At 32.2% G+C, this 22,554-nt stretch overlaps 1 long non-coding RNA gene across 1 annotated transcript; it reads left to right on the plus strand.

Annotated features, from left to right (window-relative positions):
• Positions 1 to 3,697: 3,697 nt before the first annotated feature.
• On the plus strand, positions 3,698 to 6,514 carry LOC139862715 (uncharacterized). The gene is made up of 4 exons (XR_011764262.1): positions 3,698 to 3,849; positions 4,414 to 5,011; positions 5,408 to 5,923; positions 6,115 to 6,514. It is a non-coding gene; the product is annotated as an uncharacterized lncRNA (long non-coding RNA).
• The last annotated feature ends 16,040 nt before the right edge of the window (positions 6,515 to 22,554 follow it).

The raw sequence follows: 22,554 nt of genomic DNA on the forward strand, positions 1-22,554 counted from the left end.
TCATGGAATTCAATGATATCTAAACTCGAGCTTGAACGAGAAAATATTTTGATCAAAATTACAAACCGATTTGTTTTCTGAAAACCCATTTTCAATGCGTTCATTACCATTGAACGTAAAATCCTAGGAATTCACCTGGAATTCATTAGGTCACCTGAACCAAATCGGGTGTCAACCGTAAGAACGGTGGTTGCATAGCATAGTCAAAGACAGGACCTTGTGCCAGACCGAAAAATCATAAGGGTGAGCTTTACTATTGCTCCTACCAAGGATAGTAATTGCGTCCGACACGTTATAGACCATAATTAAAAGTATGTCAGGGGACATTGCCTTAACAGTTGCTTGTTCAACGCTTTCCTTTACAACCGGACGGTAGTTTACCGAAAGGTAATATACGGAGTAAGTATACTGGACGTGTTGCTTTCCTAATACAAGGTTAGCAAGTGGGTGACACAATACCGCAAGTTTTGAGCTAAAATTTTCAAATCTGAAACCCACCAAACCCACAAAAATATTTTGCAAACACCGGTGAAGGGTTATTCCGGAAAACTTATCTAGGGTAAAAGCTAGATTAAAATTTTCAAAAGATCAAATGTTTTCATAAAGATCCAATTTCCTTAATGGATCTAAATTTTATAGTCATGTGGGACTGTAAACCATATCGTTACTACCATTGTTTATACCGCCGTATAGAAATCACCGATGTACAAAGTGTGAAGAATAAAGAAGTGATTCTAGTATTTCAAGACTATATTGCTTGGGGACAAGCAACGCTCAAGTGTGAGAATATTTGATAATGCTAAAAACGAACATATATTTCATAGCATTATTCCTCAAGAAAGACAAGCTTTTAGTTGCAATTGTTCTATTTAAAAGTGATATTCGTTTAAATAATAAAAGGTGAAGACAAAAGACAGATTCGACGAATTGAAGATGCAAAGGTCCAAAAAGCTCAAAAGTACAAAATACAATCAAAGTGGTTCCAATTATTGATAAGAAACGTCTCGAAATTACAAGAGTACAAGATTCAAAACGCAAAGTACAAGATATTAAATTGCACGCAAGGACGTTCGAAAATCCGGAACCGGGACATGAGTAAACTCTCAACGCTCGACGCAACAGACTAAAAATTACGAGTCAACTATGCACATAAATATAATATAATATTTAAATAATTCTTAAAATTATTTATATATTATATTTATATTAAAAATCCGTCGGCAAACAAAGAGCCAAAGCTGGGTGAGCTGTAATTTCAAACTCCGCGAGTTGCGGAGTTTGAAGGCAAAAAATTACGCGACTCGCGGAGTTCACCTGGACTCAAATTCCTATAAAAGCCAACGCAGTTTGACTAGTTTTAATATCATATAATCTATCTCTCTCTCAATATATACGTAATATATATATATATATATATATATATATATATATATATATATATATATATATATATATATTTATATTTTAATTTTAATTTTAATTCTAATAATAAGGGTATGTTAGCGAATGTTGTAAGGGTGTAAGTCAAAATTCTGTCCGTGTAACGCTACGCTATTTTTAATCATTGTAAGTTATGTTCAACCTTTTTACATTAATGTCTCGTAGCTAAGTTATTATTATGCTTATTTAATCCGAAGTAATCATGATGTTGGGCTAAAAATATTAAAATTGGGTAATTGGGCTTTGTACCATAATTGGGGTTTGGACAAAAGAACGACACTTGTGGAAATTAGACTATGGGCTATTAATGGGCTTTATATTTGTTTAACTAAATGATAGTTTGTTAATTTTAATATAAAGATTTACAATTGGACGTCCCTATAAATAACCATGTACACTCAATCGGACACGATGGGCGGGGTATTTATATGTACGAATAATCGTTCATTTAACCGGACACGGGAATGGATTAATAGCCACTAGAATTATTAAAACAGGGGTGAAATTATGTACAAGGACACTTGGCATAATTGTTAACAAAGTATTAAAACCTTGGGTTACACTCAGTCGACATCCTGGTGTAATTATTAAACAAAGTATTAAAATCTTGTTACAGTTTAAGTCCCCAATTAGTTGGAATATTTGACTTCGGGTATAAGAATAATTTGACGAGGACACTCGCACTTTATATTTGTGACTGATGGACTGTTATGGACAAAAACCAGACGGACATATTAAATAATCCAGGACAAAGGACAATTAACCCATGGGCATAAAACTAAAATCAACACGTCAAACATCATGATTACGGAAGTTTAAATAAGCATAATTCTTTTATTTCATATTTAATTTCCTTTATTTTATATTTAATTGCACTTCTAATTATCGCATTTTTATTTATTGTTATTGTATTTAATTGCACTTTTAATTATCGTACTTTTTAATTATCGCAAGTTTATTTTATCGCACTTTTATTATTCGCAATTTCATTATCGTTATTTACTTTACGCTTTAAATTAAGTCTTTTATTTATTTAATATTTTACATTTGGTTTTAACTGCGACTAAAATTTTAAAATCGACAAACCGGTCATTAAACGGTAAAAACCCCCATTTATAATAAAAATATTACTTATATATATATATATATTTGTATTTTTATAAATTAAACTAATATAGCGTTAATGTTTGATTAAAAGATTTTCCCTGTGGAACGAACCGGACTTACTAAAAACTACACTACTGTACGATTAGGTACACTGCCTATAAGTGTTGTAGCAAAGTTTAAGTATATCCATTCTCTAAATAAATAAATATCTTGTGTAAAATTGTATCGTATTTAATAGTATTTCCTTGTAAAATTTAAGCTATTTTATATACACCTCGCAGAACATCAGGTATACGGGTAGAGTGGATTGATATAAAAAGGTTTTGTTGTGTCAAAAAGGTACGTGATAGTATATCTGTCTTTATTTTGGTGTCAAAATGTTTTTTGATAGGGCTGCAAGAAAGTCCAACAAAAGTGTTAATTTGATGTGTTAATGATCAATCCTATAAGTTGGGCGATTTTGACTGGATGTAGGGAAATGACATCACCAAAATGTTATTTTGATGTCTTAAAGGCCAATCTTATAAGTTGGGTGAGCTTATTGGATGCAGGGTTATGTCACAATTGTACACTAAGGCTATAAGAAGATGCTAGCAAAAGTGTCATAAAATCTATGTTTCCTTATCTTCAAAGTCTTCAGTACTTGGCTTTTATTTGAATATTGACATGTCAATCTCATTGATTCATTGAATGGGTCAGGCTACTATGGTCGGTTTGATCTCATTTTAAGTTACCGTGATATTTGAGCTTTCATATTTGTGTTATTTGTTTGTTTTTTTTTTCATGTTATAACTTTTTTACTTTATTTATTAGTAATTCATGTTTAATACTGAAATTATTTTGGTTTCTTAACAACCTAACAAATACTATCTAAAATGTAATTATTATGACAATTCAATGTTTGATTTGTCCGTTAAAAAATTCCGCGAATTCGCGGGTCTTAAGCTAGTACATCTATATAAATCATGAAGATTAATCCAATGTGGCACTCTCTAATTACATCTTAACGAAGATTGCTTACTTGTAAATTACTTGGTTAATCACAATTAACCCTAATTAATTATCACAAAATCCACGTGGGCATCTAAATTCCTGAATGGAAATGCAGGCAGAGTATTTTTCACCACTTTCATCTCCTACGCCTCAACCATTCCATCTGCTACAAACCCTAATACATCAATTAATTCAAAATGAAACGTGGCCATCTAAATTCATGAAGGGAAAATCACGCAGACAGGCTCTCCTCTCATATACACCGCATCCATAATTCATCGCTATCTCTGTTTTTCCAATCGGTTTATGGTATGCGTTCTGTAACTGACAATCAATCTGATGATTGTTCTTTATTAATAATTGAACCATCATTACGAAGTTTTTTTTTGTTATAACTGCTGATTTTGTTATCGTTTGTATCGGTTAGTCAAGATCATCATTCATTTTATTGATTTGGAGAGCGAAACTGTAAATTAATTTGTGTGTTTTGGTGTTAGGGTTTTGAATTAGGGATTTTTGGTGTAATATATATGCAGAAGAGAGTATATAACTGATTGTGTGTATGCAATGTGTACTTTGTTTTCTATTTGAAACTTTTTCTATTACTTATTTGCATATCATAATGGGTATGGTATATCTGTTGTGTTTAAAACTTTTTCATTGATAGACAGTTACCATATTGTTTATAATTTCAGCTGTAAATATAGCAGTCTTCGTTTATATCAATTTCAATGCTTAATAGTATGCCATCTAAAATGTGTAACATGTTTATGGATTTCAAGACTGTTTATAGAGAAAATACATAATACTGTTAATATAAAATATTAAGAATGATGAAGAAGTTTATTTACATGAATATCATGCTTTTGCAAGGCTTCAAAATAAATGAAGACGTTCATACAACATCTCCGACAACAACAAAAGGTATAGTTCAACCGATTTCTCCGTTTTAGGTACGTTTCTTCTGATTTCATGAGCAATAAGTCTGATGCTTAACCTGACCCTTTTGTTTTTCAATTGTAATTACGATTTCTGAAAATCACATTATCTCATCTTCTACATCCTTTTATACGCTTCTCTCCAACCTGAAAATCTATTCAACTTCCTCCATCAATCAAGACTTCAAATCAACCGAAACTTAAATCAAGTATGGAAAAATTGATGTTTTATGTAAATTTTTATTAGTGTTTGATATTTCTTTCTGTGTCGAGTTGTAGAATGAATCTGATTAGGGTTTCTTGTGACGAGATGTACACCGCACAACGCACTGACTTGAGTTTTCAGGTTTCAATGACTAATCTCTTAAAAATCATTCAGGATATAAATCCCTCTAGAGTTACCTTTGGGATCAGAGTAAAGGTAATTCACTAATGGGTTCAGGATGGGTATGGCTATGAAAAATAGTACGAGATAATGGAATTGATACTCATGGATGAGCAAGTATGTACATAAGTTAACTACATTTCTGTACGTAAGTTAAAACACTGCAATTCTTTTTATTTTGGTTGAACTTTTTTATGATAAACTTATTATGATAAACTTTTTGGGCTGCATTTTTGCTAAACAAATAGATATGTTGTGAACTACACTAACAATCAGTCTCTTCCAAACTTATAGTTTGATGTGCTTAAACTAATATTCAGTTGTATTTGTATATAGTAATATAATTCAATATTTACTAGCAACTTACAATTGTAGTTGTGGTTATTGTTTTTTATTATTGTCTCTAATGTTTGTAACTTACATGGAATATAGTTTGGAAGATAATGTCATGGATAGTGGTTAATCTGTATTTTATCACCCGTACCTTGGTTGTACAATGATATTTATGTTTATACAGTGTCTGTTTGGTTAATTATACTTTCAGGGTGATAAGTTTGTGGTTTTCTGATTGCATGCACATAAGACTCGACGAGCTATCTCCGAAACCGTTAAGTCTATTATTGAGCTGTAATTTTTATGTTGAACCAATACTAATTTAGCCTACTATAAGCTGCTTGATTATCTAAGCAGCTTGGAACATTTGTGTTTATCACCACCATAGATTGAATTCTTAGTGGTGATGATGATGATGGGAACTATATGGCTTGCAAGAAATGTAATAAAACACCTACTGTTGTAACTGAGAATTATGACCTGGCTGCTAATATAGATTCATATTCTGTACACAGTAAAGGAAGCCCGTGACGACCATGAGTATATATACTTATTCAATGAAATGTATGTTCTTGAAGAAGTTGACCTATTAGCCGTAAAAATTTCGGATTTGATAAACTTATAAATTTGTTGTAATTGAAACTAAAATCAGTTAGTTGCAGGAAAATCAATAAGCAACAATGGAAATCAAGGGTCTGGATCATCTCTAAACCACTCTGATGTTTAGGTGTATATCAGCAAGTTTTAATTGCCTATACCTTATTCAATTCAATATTTTTCTTGCCTAATGTTAAGTTATTAGTATGCTAATAAAGTATAAATGAATAAAAAGGCTCAACTTTTCATTATTTTCAAATTTTGATATATGTGAACTTAACAATTAAAATTAACTAGGAATATGTTAAATTTTGTTTAAAGGGTGAAGTTGTTGCTGGGATTGATTTCAGGCATCTCTATTTGGATGTTACCGATGCCAAGAAAAGAAAGGTGGGGAGACTCTATACCCTCAATTAGAGGTATGCAAGGTTGTAAAACTCGCGACTCGGGGAGTACTCGGCCGGAGGTTTTTGAGGAGTAATCGGCGACTCGGGGAGAACTCGGAGGAGTACTCGGATGTTAACTTTTGTTGACTTTTCTAATATAAATAAATATTTTAATATATTATAGATATATAATAGATATATATAATATATATTAGCTATAACCAAGTATTTTATAAATATATATGTTAAATATATAAAGTTTAGTTACATCTAAATATTTGTTTTAATTGAAAGGTTAGAGTTGTATTTTTTTGATAATGAAATTGAAAGAAAAACTGAACTTCAACTCTTGAAGTGTTGAAATTTATAACAACTAAAGTTTAGGGGGTTTAAATGTAAATTAAAAATAATAATATACTCCTTCTGGATGTGAAGAGAGATAGATACACGCTCCATTTCTCTTTTCTGAAAGTTTCTGGATTTAAAAGCAAGTCTATCTCTCTCTCCTCCCTTAAAAAGAAAGAAGATAAACAAGTTTCATTTGGTTTTTAAATCGTTCAGATCTACAAGGGTCTGGTTTCAAATCATTCAGATCGACACGAGCTACTGGAATCGTTCAGATCGACGTTAACAACACAAATCCGGAGTTCGAAGATTCCGATGGGAAACAACGATTCGCCGGTTTTGAAACCATACAAATCCGCAGTCGCCTCCTGTTTTCCTTCCTCATCTTTTCACGTTTCAGGCAAGATCTTAGTTTTCCGACGCCGTTAACCACCGTTTGACCGGCGTTGACCGAGTAATTGGACGAGTTAGACACCGATTACTCGTTTTGTTCTTCCAACTGAGTAATCGCCGATTACTCGGCCGAGTTGGCCGAGTTTTACAACCATGGAGGTATGTTTTATTTGAACGATATTATAGGTGGATATTATGACTTCTGTAGATACTTATGAGTTTATTTAAGGGATTTTTTCTACCTAATTGATCTGAGGGTTAAATTAATAGTAATTGTGGGATGTGGGATTGGATAAAAAGGTTGAAACTCATGAAAATATTCATACACTAAATTGTTTAAATTAATACATCATAATCATGTAACCCTTTTTGAAGCGAACCGTCCTAATTCATCCGGACGAAGTCCATATCGATTATAAATGATTCACAACAGTTGATTACATCGCGAGGTACTTGACCTCTATATGATACATTTTACAAACATTGCATTCATTTTTGAAAAGACAATCTTTCATTACATCAAAAGTTAACGGCATGCATACCATTTTATAATATGTCTAACTATAATTGACTTAATAATAATCTTGATGAACTCAACGACTCGAATGCAACGTCTTTTGAAATTGAATGACTCCAAGTAATATCTTTAAAATGAGCAATTGCACAACAAAAGACTTCTTTCATACCTGAGAATAAACATGCTTTAAAGTGTCAACCAAAAGGTTGGTGAGTTTATTAGTTTATCATAAACATTCAATTCCATCATTTTAATAGACCACAAGATTTCATATTTCTATTTCTCATAAACATACGTCCCATGCATAGAGACAAAAATATCATTCATATGGATTGAACACCTGGTAACCGACATTCACAATATGCATATAAGAATATCCCCATCATTCCGGGATCCTCCTTCGGACATGATATAATTTTCGAAGTACTAAAACATCCGGTACTTTGGATGGGGCTTGTTGAGCCCGATAGATCTATCTTTAGAGTTCGCGTCAATTAGGGTGTCTGTTCCCTAATTCTTAGATTACCAGACTTAATAAAAAGGGGCATATTCGATTTCGATCATTCAACCATATAATGTAGTTTCAATTACTTGTGTCTATTTCGTAAAACAGTTATAAAAAACAGCGCATGTATTCTCAGTCCCAAAAATATATATTGCAAAAGCATTTAAAAAGGGATTAATGAAACTCACGCATATAAATATTGTAAAACAGTTAATAAAGCATTTGCATGTATTCTCAGCCCCAAAAATGTAAATAGTAAAAGGGATTCAAATGAAACTCATGCATATAAATATTGTAAAATAGTTATTAAAATATTGCATGTATTCTCAGCCCAAAAATATATATAAAAAGGGAATAATGAAACTCACCTAATGTATTTTGTAGTAAAAATACATACGACTATATTGAACAACAGAACAATGCAGGATTGGCCTCGGATTCACGAACCTATATCATTTGTATATATATTAAAATGTGTAATCGTAATCGAATCAGTTTATTTATTATTTCTTAAATTATATATTATACTTCTTTAGTTTGTGTATATATTTAAAATGTTTAACATCGATCTCCTTAGTTATATTAATATATCTATATATATATGTGGTTAGTATTATATAAAAATATCATTAGTTTGTTATATATATATATATATATATATATATATATATATATATATATATATATATATATATATATATATATATATATATATATTGTTATTATGTTTGATATGTAGGTATATAAACTATTAATATAATTATGCTACATGTAATAAGTATATTTTTAGGTACAACATATTTATCTGTAACAAAAATGGTAGTTTTGATTATAATGATTTACTAATAATTATAACTTTCTTAATATCGATAATACTAATAATAATAACGATATTTGTTAAAATCGACACTTATGTTAATAATAATACTAGTAAAACTAGTAGTTATAAAAATGATATTAATATTAATATTAGTGAAAAATAATAATAACTTGTATGGTTTTTATAATAACAATAATAATAATAATAGCTACCTCAAAATAACAAGTTCCAAAAAGAATGCCACTGCTCGGACTCGAACTCGTGACCTCTCGTTCACACAACAAACACTCAAACCATACCTCCAATTATCCTTTTCTGTAATTGATATCATCCCACGATATATAACCCGTTTAATATCTATCTCGTGTTTATAGTCTGCTAACAGCCCAACCAGAATTCGACCCAACAGCACTTAAATCGTGGCCCAATCAAATCCAGACAGCCCAATAGCTGCTTTTGTAAAAAAAAAAAAAATGCAGGCGCCATGATTCGAACTCAGGACCTCCTGTTTAGCAAACCCAATACTAAACCAAAGAACCATTATTCAGTTTCTGGCTTAAACTCATTCACTTTAGTAATTAATATGTAAAACGCGATTTTATCAACTTCCATCATCACAGCTCATTCTAATTCATCACTTCCCACTACTTTTTCTTTACAGCTTGCATCAATCATTCATAACTACAAGTGGGGAACTTTTTGGTTTATAATTGTCGATTAAACAGATAAACAAATGGCATCATCCATATTCGATTGTCCTTCATAATTCTTTTTATCATTTTTTCACTCATCATATTCTTATCGTCATATCTATCTTCACGACATCAATTTTTCATGACCTTCCTCGTAGTACTAGTCATCATCACTCTTCGTGATTTCGTTTGCACAGTAAACAGATGTCTCACGTAGTAGCAGCAGTGGCACTTCATAGGTGTATGGGTGTGATTCTTTGCGATGGTTTCCAATCAGAAACGAAGAGAGAGAAAAAAAAAGAGAGAGAAGATGTCGGTTGCTTATGGTAATGGTGATCGTAGGGGTGGTTCATGATGATGTTATGGTGAGGGTGGATGGTGTTTATTCGGCCACAACAACGGCGAAAGAAAAGAAAAAAAAATGATGGAGTGACGGGTTTAAATGGTGGTGTTTGGTGGCGTTCGAAGCAGAAAACGGAAACACACCACAGCAGTTAAAATAGTGATGAGATGGGTTGTTTTCGTACGTGCCAGAAACAGAAATAACACGCAGGAGTAATTAAAATTTAATGGTGACGGGTTTATGTGTTTTTGGGTTGATCGTTGCACAGAAATTGAAAGGTTTGAACAGCAGCAATCGTGGGTTACATAAGTGGTGATGATCTTGGGGTTTTGTGGTGATTGTTTGGTGTTTGACAACATAAACTACAAGCAACAACTATAAGTCGTTCGAGTAGGTACGTACCAGGTTTGGCTTCGGCTCTTGTTATTGATCGATGGTAATGTTAACAACAACAAATCAAATGGGTTTGTGTTGTGGTGTTTGGATCCTTGAGTTTATGTGTTTTGAACAAGAAGAAACAAGTGACCGTACACAATCGAATGTTGCAAGTTTATATAGAATACAAGTGGTTGATTATTGCTTGTAATACTCGAATAGTTGAAGAGACAAGCCAGAAATTATCACGGTTGTTTTATATCAAAAATGGAATCGATCGTACAGAAGGAAGAAAAAAATAAATAAAGTTGAAAGGGATCTCTAACAGATTTTGTAATTCACTGTGATAAGATTCGATTTTATTTGAAATAGAATTAGAGACAGGATCAAAAGTACGATTGTGTGGTGCCACTAAATTTAATTTATTCAGATATTCAGATTTATATAGATTACATATTTAATTAATTGATTTTAATAATTAATATTAATATTAATATTATTAATAATAATACATGGAAATATTAATAATAATCAAATTTATGATAATAATAAGTTATAATACTAAAAATAATACTAATAATAATGATATTTAAAAATGATAATAATTGATGATTAATGATAACATTCATAATATTATAATAACTATTTATATTATTAATGATAATAATATTATTAGTAATAATAAAAATATATCAATTTATATATATCAAGTTTCATATTAGTATTTATATTATAATATGATTAGTAATGGTATTAATACTTATTTTCTGTAATATCCTATTTGAATATTTAACATATATATAATATTAATTACGTATAGAAGTCATATAGGTATATATCTAGATTCATTTTAATAATAGTTTAATCATTTTGTATTTTACTTTACATTTTCAATTCAAAGGATTATATTGTAATTTATTAATTCAAGATATCATATATACTTATTTTTATTTATATATACATATCTATATATTCATACTTATTTACAACAGTTGTTCGTGAATCGTCGGGAATAGTCAAAGGTCAAATGATTATATTAAACACAGTTCCAAGTTTTTAAGATTTCAACATTACAGACTTTGCTTATCGTGTCGAATTCATATCAAGATTAAGTTTAAATTTAGTCAGAAATTCCCGGGTCATCACAGTACCTACCCGTTAAAGAAATTTCGTCCCGAAATTTGAGTAAGGTGGTCATGGCTAACAATAGAATTGTTTTCATGACGAACATGAGTTGATAAATAGAGTTTTATTACCATTGAGTAATAAAGATTAAATAATTCGATTATTCGAAGAGTACGAATAAAGTTATCACAAAAATGAAATGAGAACATAAAGATTCGCTTTAGCTTTTGACGTAGTCACGTTTGAATTCCGGAATTCAAGGAATTTAAAAGAAAAATCTTCGAAATCTATAAGATCTGATTCTTCGGTAAATGAGGAAATTAGGATCTCTTTAATTAAATGTGATGATCTGCCTCGATTGCTATGTCTGATATTTCCATTATAAATTAAAATCTTCCGTTCCATTATTCTCACCATTCCTATACTTTCTTACTTAGTTTCGTATATTCACAATATTGTGAAAATGCTTAATCCAGTTCTAATCCTTGTTCTTATCCTCACTATCGCAACAATCATTCTCCTTTTCCAATTACCACCGGAGAAATGTGTTTTCTTCTACTTCGCCCTTGGGGTTATAATGTTTTTAATTCTCCCGTGTCTTTATGTTGCAATAAACATTGATATACACGGTTTGTAATTTCTGTGGTTGTGATCGGCTTTATATTTTCCTTTATTTTTCGGAGCTCCATGCTCTTGTTTTCTCTTCCCGACTCCAAGTCAAGCGAATAATGGTCCAGAATTCGTAGATATAGAGTTTCGAATGATTATAATGTCCTAAGCAGGGTGGAACGTGATAGCACGATTTGATTTTCAAATTTATCAAAATTACAGAAGATAGAACTATCAAGAATACATTTTCTTGATATGTTCAGAAGTTAAGTAGAATGAAAGAGTTATGTAACATGGCACATGATGACGTTATGATCTGTGAATCATCATGTTCCAATAGAAACTCAGCATGACTTACTGTAATATAATCACGTTGGCCAAGCGTCATTATATTATACTAACCCATGCTTCAATTCCCAACACTTCTCCACAATTCATTCATAATTTATACTTAGATTTTACAGAAGTTTCCAATATAATGGAATACAGATAGCACAAAGAGATAGATAATTTCGGACAAGAATTTTTATGAAAATATCCTCAGAAATATCGAAGATATTTATGATGATATTTTGGAATTTCTAAGTTCGAAGGTTGATGAAGAAAAATTTTCCGCAAGATTTTAACATGACTTCGGAGCAAGATAATCTCTAAAGATTTCATCGGATCCAGAATTACCTGGATTCTTTGAATTTAGGGTATGTTACTTGTATTTCTCCTTGGTTTCCTTTATGGTTAGCTCAATCCATTTTTCAGTTCCAACTTTTCTGAGCTTTTCCAACATACCATTCTTTATTTTTATACCTTCGACGGTTAAGGTCGTGTACAGTTTTTGCTGCTGTATTCAGCTTGTACAGTTTCTGCTGCTGTATTCAGCTTGTACAGCTTTTGCTGTTGTATTCAGCTTTTTCAGAATTTGGAGTATTGATTTGTAGACTGGGTGTTTTTCATAATTTCAGAGTGGAAGATCATAATTCTAAGAGATAAGGATTATATGTATACTTATAACTGTCGATGTAGACATGCTGCGAGATTTCAAAATACTGATTGCTAATACCCAGTAGTTGGTATAGTAATTCTCGTTATAGGATGTAAATGAGTAAATGATAGGGTTTCACTGAATATAGTGATTTTTCGGAAAGTCAAAGATCAACGGAGTTGTTTGTAAATTTACTGCTAAGGTGGTGAGATATAAACGGTTTTCCGGTATCGATGACGAAAGGCAACTTATATATCAAGATTATAATAGTTTATTCGAATGAAAAATCGAAGTTGATTTGCTGGAGCTGTGACAAAATTGGCTAATTTGAAAGGGATCACCAAGTTATTTTGGGTAATAATAACGCTAAGGAATTAGCACATCTACGTGTTAAACATTTATACAGGCTCCGAGAATTTTTTTAGGTGCATAACTATATGCATCAATCTTTTCTTCCGTCGATGAAGTTCGGTTGTTTCATCCTCTGATTGAGGTGTTTCCAAGATTCGTGAAAAGTTTGAGCGCAAATTTGAATCGTCAAGATACAAATGAGGTTTAAGATGAAAATCAAGTGGCAAACTTGAAGTATTGTTTAGTTTCATATGTTATAATCAATATTTTAATTCATTTTAATTGTTCACTGTTGGTAGTCCTCAGTTGATTAGTCCACAGTTAGCTAGGAACAGTTAGCTAGGATTTTGTTAGCGTGGATTCTTAACAAAATTTCTCATAGTTAATTTGTTTGTTTCTAATAAATTTTATTCTGTCAAATGTTTTCTTCATTATGCCACTTGTTGGATTCTGATAGGTCAAAATTCAAATATGAAATTTGAATGAAAATTGTTATTCTGTGGTGAACGGATTCATTTATCTGTGGATGTAAGTAGGATAGGAAATGACTATTGAATCAGATTCAAAGAATGTACAGTGTAACTTGTTAATGTGAAATCTGAATATTCCTCGGATATTACCTACCCGTTAAAATATTTTCACCATTAACAGTTGGTACAAAAGAATTTTTAATTACAATCATTATGGAAATATACTTACATATATATTTTCTTCAGATGTAATATAGATTTAATGAGTTAATATTAAACTCATTTGATTTACGGTTGCATCTAGAATTGCATAATCTCTAAAAAAATTTAGAAATTACATCACTTTTACGGAGTATTTCTTCAACAATATTATGAATTTATACTTTGCGTGATGTTGGTGTTCGTGGAATTCTTGTGAACTTCACCAGATACGAATGATGTTATTTGAAAAGTTTCGAGTACATCGATGATGAAAGTATAAAATCAAACATATATTTGAATAATACGCTTGATTATTATGAAATGGAATTCATTAAATTGAAACAGAGATTGTAGTTAACAATGGTTAAGTCGTTGTCGAATGATGTACATTGTAGCATATTAGTAGTATGAATTAACCTAGTAGTTAAGATTCACACATAATAGCTTAGTACGGAAAGAGTTATTATGGTTTAAAAATTTATATATATAAGATATACATATAAATTCTTCAGTGGCAATGAGTTAATACTTCATAACTCGTTGATACAAGATTTGTGCTATTGATTCGTAATGGTGTCCACGGTGATTCTTGAACTGGTGGAGCTTTTGATGTTATAGGTGTTGCTGATTCTGACGATGCTGATGGCACTGAATGTGCTGGTGATGTTAACGGTACTGTTGACGCTGCTAGTAAAACAAGTCTAGCTTGCGAATCACGCATCATTCTTGTCAGGGTTTCTACTCTTCCTTCTATCATTTTGGTTCACTCATCTGATTTCTGGTTAGGGTTAGAATAGATAATCTCTAAGACTTTAGAGATTACATAATCGCTGCAGAAGGTTTCTTTAATGACGTTATGAATTAATACTTCATCGTTTGTTGTTATGGGTATTCCTTGATATCTACAGAGCTTATGACATGGATGTTCGCGTGACAGATTGTGAAGTTGAGATTTGTGATGCGGTTGTTTTTGGTGGTGGTAATGGTACTGTTGGCGTTGGTGGTGGTACTGGTTATGCTGCTGGTGCTGCTGCTGGTGTTTGTAACCTTCGCACCATATTCTCTAAAGCCACTACCCGAGCGCGAAGCTCGTTGACTTCTTCTATTACACCGGGGTGATTTTCGGTTCGGACTAGCGGATAAATATAATCTAGAATTTGGTATAGTATATAATCATGGCGAGATACTCTGGAAATAAGAGAAAAGATGGTGTTTCGAACAGGTTCACCGGTAAGTGTTTCAGGTCCTTTGCCAATAGGGCAATGTGGTGGATGGAAAGGATCACCTTCTTCTTGTCTCCAATGATTGAGGAGGCTACGAACCCATCCCCAATTCATCCAGAATAGATGATGACTGATTGGTTGATCCATTCCGGTCACACTGCTTTCGGAGCTTGAGTGGGATTCCATTTCGAAATCCGAGTGACTTGAACTAATGACGAATTCCATTTCGTACGATTGAATAAAGAATTTCTAGATATGAAATGATTTTCTGGCTAACGGATGGTATTCTAATTACATAGAATATCCATATATATAGAACAAAAGGTTTCGTAGATTACGGAGGAATTTACGGGATACGCCAGGTAAGGTTTACAGTAACAGATACGCTAAGATATGAATTTTGTCTATACACTATTTATGCAATCAATGCAGCAAGACGTGTCTAGACTAAGAATGATAAGCAGATGATTTTTGACACAAAATGATAAGCAAAACCTTTGGACATGCAGACCAGGTCGAAGTCCAGACTCACTAATGTATCCTAACGACTACTAGTTAGACACACTAATGCAAGACCTGGTTAGCTACGACCACCGCTCTGATACCAACTGAAGCGAACCGTCCTAATCCATCCGGACGAAGTCCATATCGATTATAAATGATTCACAACAGTTGATTACATCGCGAGGTACTTGACCTCTATATGATACATTTTACAAACATTGCATTCATTTTTGAAAAGACAATCTTTCATTACATCGAAAGTTAACGGCATGCATACCATTTTATAATATGCCTAACTATAATTGACTTAATAATAATCTTGATGAACTCAACGACTCGAATGCAACATCTTTTGAAATATGTCATGAATGACTCCAAGTAATATCTTTAAAATGAGCAATTGCACAACGGAAGACTTCTTTCATACCTGAGAATAAACATGCTTTAAAGTGTCAACCAAAAGGTTGGTGAGTTTATTAGTTTATCAAAAACATTCATTTCTATCATTTTAATAGACCACAAGATTTCATATTTCTATTTCTCATAAACATACGTCCCATGCATAGAGACAAAAATATCATTCATATGGATTGAACACCTGGTAACCGACATTCACAATATGCATATAAGAATATCCCCATCATTCCGGGATTCTCCTTCGGACATGATATAATTTTCGAAGTACTAAAACATCCGGTACTTTGGATGGGACTTGTTGGGCCCGATAGATCTATCTTTAGAGTTCGCGTCAATTAGGGTGTCTGTTCCCTAATTCTTAGATTACCAGACTTAATAAAAAGGGGCATATTCGATTTCGATCATTCAACCATATAATGTAGTTTCAATTACTTGTGTCTATTTCGTAAAACAGTTATAAAAAACAGCGCATGTATTCTCAGTCCCAAAAATATATATTGCAAAAGCATTTAAAAAGGGATTAATGAAACTCACGCATATAAATATTGTAAAACAGTTAATAAAGCATTTGCATGTATTCTCAGCCCCAAAAATGTAAATAGTAAAAGGGATTCAAATGAAACTCACGCATATAAATATTGTAAAATAGTTATTAAAACATTGCATGTATTCTCAGCCCAAAAATATATATAAAAAGGGAATAATGAAACTCACCTAATGTATTTTGTAGTTAAAATACATACGACTATATTGAACAACAGAACAATGCAGGGTTGGCCTCGGATTCACGAACCTATATCATTTGTATATATATATTAAAATGTGTAATCGTAATCGAATCAGTTTATTTATTATTTCTTAAATTATATATTATACTTCTTTAGTTTGTGTATATATTTAAAATGTTTAACATCGATCTCCTTAGTTATATTAATATATCTATATATATATGTGGTTAGTATTATATAAAAATATCATTAGTTTGTTATATATATATATATATATATATATATATATATATATATATATATATATATATATATATATATATATATATATATATATATATATATTTAAATATTGTTATTATGTTTGATATGTAGGTATATAAACTATTAATATAATTATGCTACATGTAATAAGTATATTTTTAGGTACAACATATTTATCTGTAACAAAAATGGTAGTTTTGATTATAATGATTTACTAATAATTATAACTTTCTTAATATCGATAATACTAATAATAATAACGATATTTGTTAAAATCGACACTTATGTTAATAATAATACTAGTAAAACTAGTAGTTATAAAAATGATATTAATATTAATATTAGTGAAAAATAATAATAACTTGTATGGTTTTTATAATAACAATAATAATAATAATAGCTACCTCAAAATAACAAGTTCCAAAAAGAATGCCACTGCTCGGACTCGAACTCGTGACCTCTCGTTCACACAACAAACACTCAAACCATACCTCCAATTATCCTTTTCTGTAATTGATATCATCCCACGATATATAACCCGTTTAATATCTATCTCGTGTTTATAGTCTGCTAACAGCCCAACCAGAATTCGGCCCAACAGCACTTAAATCGTGGCCCAATCAAATCCAGACAGCCCAACAACTGCTTTTGTAAAAAAAAAATGCAGGCGCCATGATTCGAACTCAGGACCTCCTGTTTAGCAAACCCAATACTAAACCAAAGAACCATTATTCAGTTTCTGGCTTAAACTCATTCACTTTAGTAATTAATATGTAAAACGCGATTTTATCAACTTCCATCATCACAGCTCATTCTAATTCATCACTTCCCACTACTTTTTCTTTACAGCTTGCATCAATCATTCATAACTACAAGTGGGGAACTTTTTGGTTTATAATTGTCGATTAAACAGATAAACAAATGGCATCATCCATATTCGATTGTCCTTCATAATTCTTTTTATCATTTTTTCACTCATCATATTCTTATCGTCATATCTATCTTCACGACATCAATTTTTCATGACCTTCCTCGTAGTACTAGTCATCATCACTCTTCGTGATTTCGTTTGCACAGTAAACAGATGTCTCACGTAGTAGCAGCAGTGGCACTTCATAGGTGTATGGGTGTGATTCTTTGCGATGGTTTCCAATCAGAAACGAAGAGAGAGAAAAAAAAAGAGAGAGAAGATGTCGGTTGCTTATGGTAATGGTGATCGTAGGGGTGGTTCATGATGATGTTATGGTGAGGGTGGATGGTGTTTATTCGGCCACAACAACGGCGAAAGAAAAGAAAAAAAAATGATGGAGTGACGGGTTTAAATGGTGGTGTTTGGTGGCGTTCGAAGCAGAAAACGGAAACACACCACAGCAGTTAAAATAGTGATGAGATGGGTTGTTTTCGTACGTGCCAGAAACAGAAATAACACGCAGGAGTAATTAAAATTTAATGGTGACGGGTTTATGTGTTTTTGGGTTGATCGTTGCACAGAAATTGAAAGGTTTGAACAGCAGCAATCGTGGGTTACATAAGTGGTGATGATCTTGGGGTTTTGTGGTGATTGTTTGGTGTTTGACAACATAAACTACAAGCAACAACTATAAGTCGTTCGAGTAGGTACGTACCAGGTTTGGCTTCGGCTCTTGTTATTGATCGATGGTAATGTTAACAACAACAAATCAAATGGGTTTGTGTTGTGGTGTTTGGATCCTTGAGTTTATGTGTTTTGAACAAGAAGAAACAAGTGACCGTACACAATCGAATGTTGCAAGTTTATATAGAATACAAGTGGTTGATTATTGCTTGTAATACTCGAATAGTTGAAGAGACAAGCCAGAAATTATCACGGTTGTTTTATATCAAAAATGGAATCGATCGTACAGAAGGAAGAAAAAAATAAATAAAGTTGAAAGGGATCTCTAACAGATTTTGTAATTCATTGTGATAAGATTCGATTTTATTTGAAATAGAATTAGAGACAGGATCAAAAGTACGATTGTGTGGTGCCACTAAATTTAATTTATTCAGATATTCAGATTTATATAGATTACATATTTAATTAATTGATTTTAATAATTAATATTAATATTAATATTATTAATAATAATACATGGAAATATTAATAATAATCAAATTTATGATAATAATAAGTTATAATACTAAAAATAATACTAATAATAATGATATTTAAAAATGATAATAATTGATGATTAATGATAACATTCATAATATTATAATAACTATTTATATTATTAATGATAATAATATTATTAGTAATAATAAAAATATATCAATTTATATATATCAAGTTTCATATTAGTATTTATATTATAATATGATTAGTAATGGTATTAATACTTATTTTCTGTAATATCCTATTTGAATATTTAACATATATATAATATTAATTACGTATAGAAGTCATATAGGTATATATCTAGATTCATTTTAATAATAGTTTAATCATTTTGTATTTTACTTTACATTTTCAATTCAAATGATTATATTGTAATTTATTAATTCAAGATATCATATATACTTATTTTTATTTCTATATACATATCTATATATTCATACTTATTTACAACAGTTGTTCGTGAATCGTCGGGAATAGTCAAAGGTCAAATGATTATATTAAACACAGTTCCAAGTTTTTAAGATTTCAACATTACAGACTTTGCTTATCGTGTCGAATTCATATTAAGATTAAGTTTAAATTTAGTCCGAAATTCCCGGGTCATCACACCTTTCAGTTGTTTGATGTGTTTAAATGACAATTCAGTTATATAACCATCACATTTATTGACACATTTTCTCGTGACGATATTTCGTTATAGCCGCAAGTTTCATTGATGGATATATGATGTAAATGTATGTACCTTTTCATTTGGTTGCAACGACCGTGATTAAGTAAGCATGAGTTTGTTTAATTTGGGTTTGTACTTTTTAAGTTGGTTGCAACCCACTGGGAATTCCATCTTTTTTTACGCTTTATCTTTTATATTATTCTTTTGTTTGAATTTAGAGTTTTTTTTTAGGAATTATAGATTGGAAAAGCGAAGGCAAGATTTGGAATTTGAAAAAGGCAAAAGCAAGGTCAACAGGGTGAAAGTCAAAGTATCAGGTCGACTCGTCACATTTATTTACTCAAATTTTACCTGGTGGCAATATAGGTATGATATGGACCAAACAATTTTAATTAATAATTAAGAAAATAAATAAAAAGGTCACAATCCAGGTTTGAATGTTGTATTTTAAATTGTGAAGTTCTTGTGGGATTGCTATATATGGCTGATTCGGTTAATTTTTGTCAAACTGGTCAAATGAGTAATTTAACTGATAGAAGTTTTCTAATGATCATTGCAATTAAAAACGTCAAAAATGGTCTGTAATGTTGTCATAATTTGAAATTTTCCATGTTAATGAGATATTTGTAGCTTGAGTATATAAAAGATTTACAAGTGTTATTGCAAGTGTAACTCTAATAGGTCAACTTGTATAGTTTGCTGATTTTTAAAAGTCACTCATTTTGCTAATCCTATTCTTTTGTGTAACAACCCAACCCGTTAACCATCCGAAAATGTGCCATAAATTTTTTTTCTTCTGGAACTGCTCATCTGGACGGCGTCCAGATTTCTGGACGGCGTCCAGTACTGAAGGACTGGACGGCGTCCAAGCCCTTTGGACGGCGTCCAAATGATGTGCCAGATTCTGTTTTGGTAAACGTTTACACGCGAGCGGAAAACCCGCTTCACGACACTTTTAATTGAAAACACTTTCACAATATATTACGATAAGTTATACTAAGAGTTTTTCATAATAAAAACCGAGTTTTACGACACCGGGCCCACATCGACCCAATTTACTACCATTGACCATTTCGACCCAATTAGTTTACAAAACATAGACCGAACATGGGATTGGGGATACGCTACCCAATCTTAATCAAATCCAAAAGCAAGTCTCTAAAGCCAACTATGAAAGTCCTCTAGTCCCCGCTCTTACCCGAGCCACCGTCTTCATGCAATCTATAAAAAAATCAACAACGAGAGGGTAAGCTAACGCTTAGTGAGTGATAACATACTACATACATATATATGTATAAAATGGACACGCCACACAAATATCAAATACCGCATACCGAAGCATCCAAGTATAAGGCAAGCTAAGCTAAGCATACCGTAGTCACTAAGCAACAAGCTATAGATGCATCAACAAATATAAGTTCACCAACGACGATGTGAACAACGCCAAGAAGCTACACCCGGAGGGTTAGCTACATCACGACAATACAACAATATAAATATATACAACAATATAAACGACCAAGGTTAACCCCTTAACCCAAAACCGAGGACCAAATACAACAATGAAGATTGGCCGAACTACACGAGCCTTAGTAATCCGAAACCACACGAGATTACTATCTTCACAACATCGAGGTTGGCCGAACTACACGAGCCTTAGTAATCCGAAACCACACGAGATTACTACCTCAATAAGATGACCGAACTACACGAGTCACCATGAATCCGAACTACACGAGATTCACTTCGATAAGATGACCGAACTACACGCGTCATCGTAAATTCGAACTACACGCGATTCACTTCTCTAACTCAACCCACGGTCACGGGATTATAAAATCCACCACGTCGGGGTTATCCACATCACGACAATATCAACCCTTCGCCATTGGGGTTATAACATCCAAATCACAACCACGTGTGATAACGTACACACAAACGTGTACTTCGCCAAAGGTGGTCAACCAAAACGCACAATCGTGCCAATTGGACTCATACAAAAGTCCATCAAATCCACCTGAATGTGAAGTGAGCTCTATAGCCGAGAATCACTTCACCCGACCCGCACCCATCCTACACATACATATGCACATATGATATTAACACTCACCTTGTCGTCTTGATGAATGCCTCCGAATAATCCGCAACCCGTCAATGGAAAGTACCTATTCCATTATCACATTACAAACAACACAATTAGGGTTGACTTACAAACCAACCCAATTTACACTTAATGCAAATTTCGACCCAAATGCACCTCCAAGCACAAACCGTGCCCAAACTAACCAAATAATCACTAACACGAGTGAAAATGGTCCTAACACACCGATTAAACCCGAACACAAGTGTTAAACACGTGTCTTACCCAATTTGACACCAAAACCCTAATTTTGACCCATTTCAAAATTTGTTAACCAAACTCACCCAAAAGGGTTCCAACACTTCCATAATCACTAATCCTAGTGATTAAACTCCAAATCAAACCCTAATAAAGGCCAAATCGTCAACCGACCCAAAACCCTCCAAGTGACAAGAATAAATAGTCACCATAAACCCATTTCATCATCTAAAAGGGTTTCTCAACAAACTAGCTCAAAACCCTAACTTGAATATCAAATCTAAACAAATGAAATTCGGAGTTTGAGCTTACCAATGCTACCACAATGTAGCTAGGAGCGAGATGAACAACTTTAGAACCCGAGCTTTA

This window comes from Rutidosis leptorrhynchoides, chromosome 8 (genome assembly GCF_046630445.1).
Source record: "Rutidosis leptorrhynchoides isolate AG116_Rl617_1_P2 chromosome 8, CSIRO_AGI_Rlap_v1, whole genome shotgun sequence".
Lineage (NCBI taxonomy): Eukaryota > Viridiplantae > Streptophyta > Magnoliopsida > Asterales > Asteraceae > Rutidosis > Rutidosis leptorrhynchoides.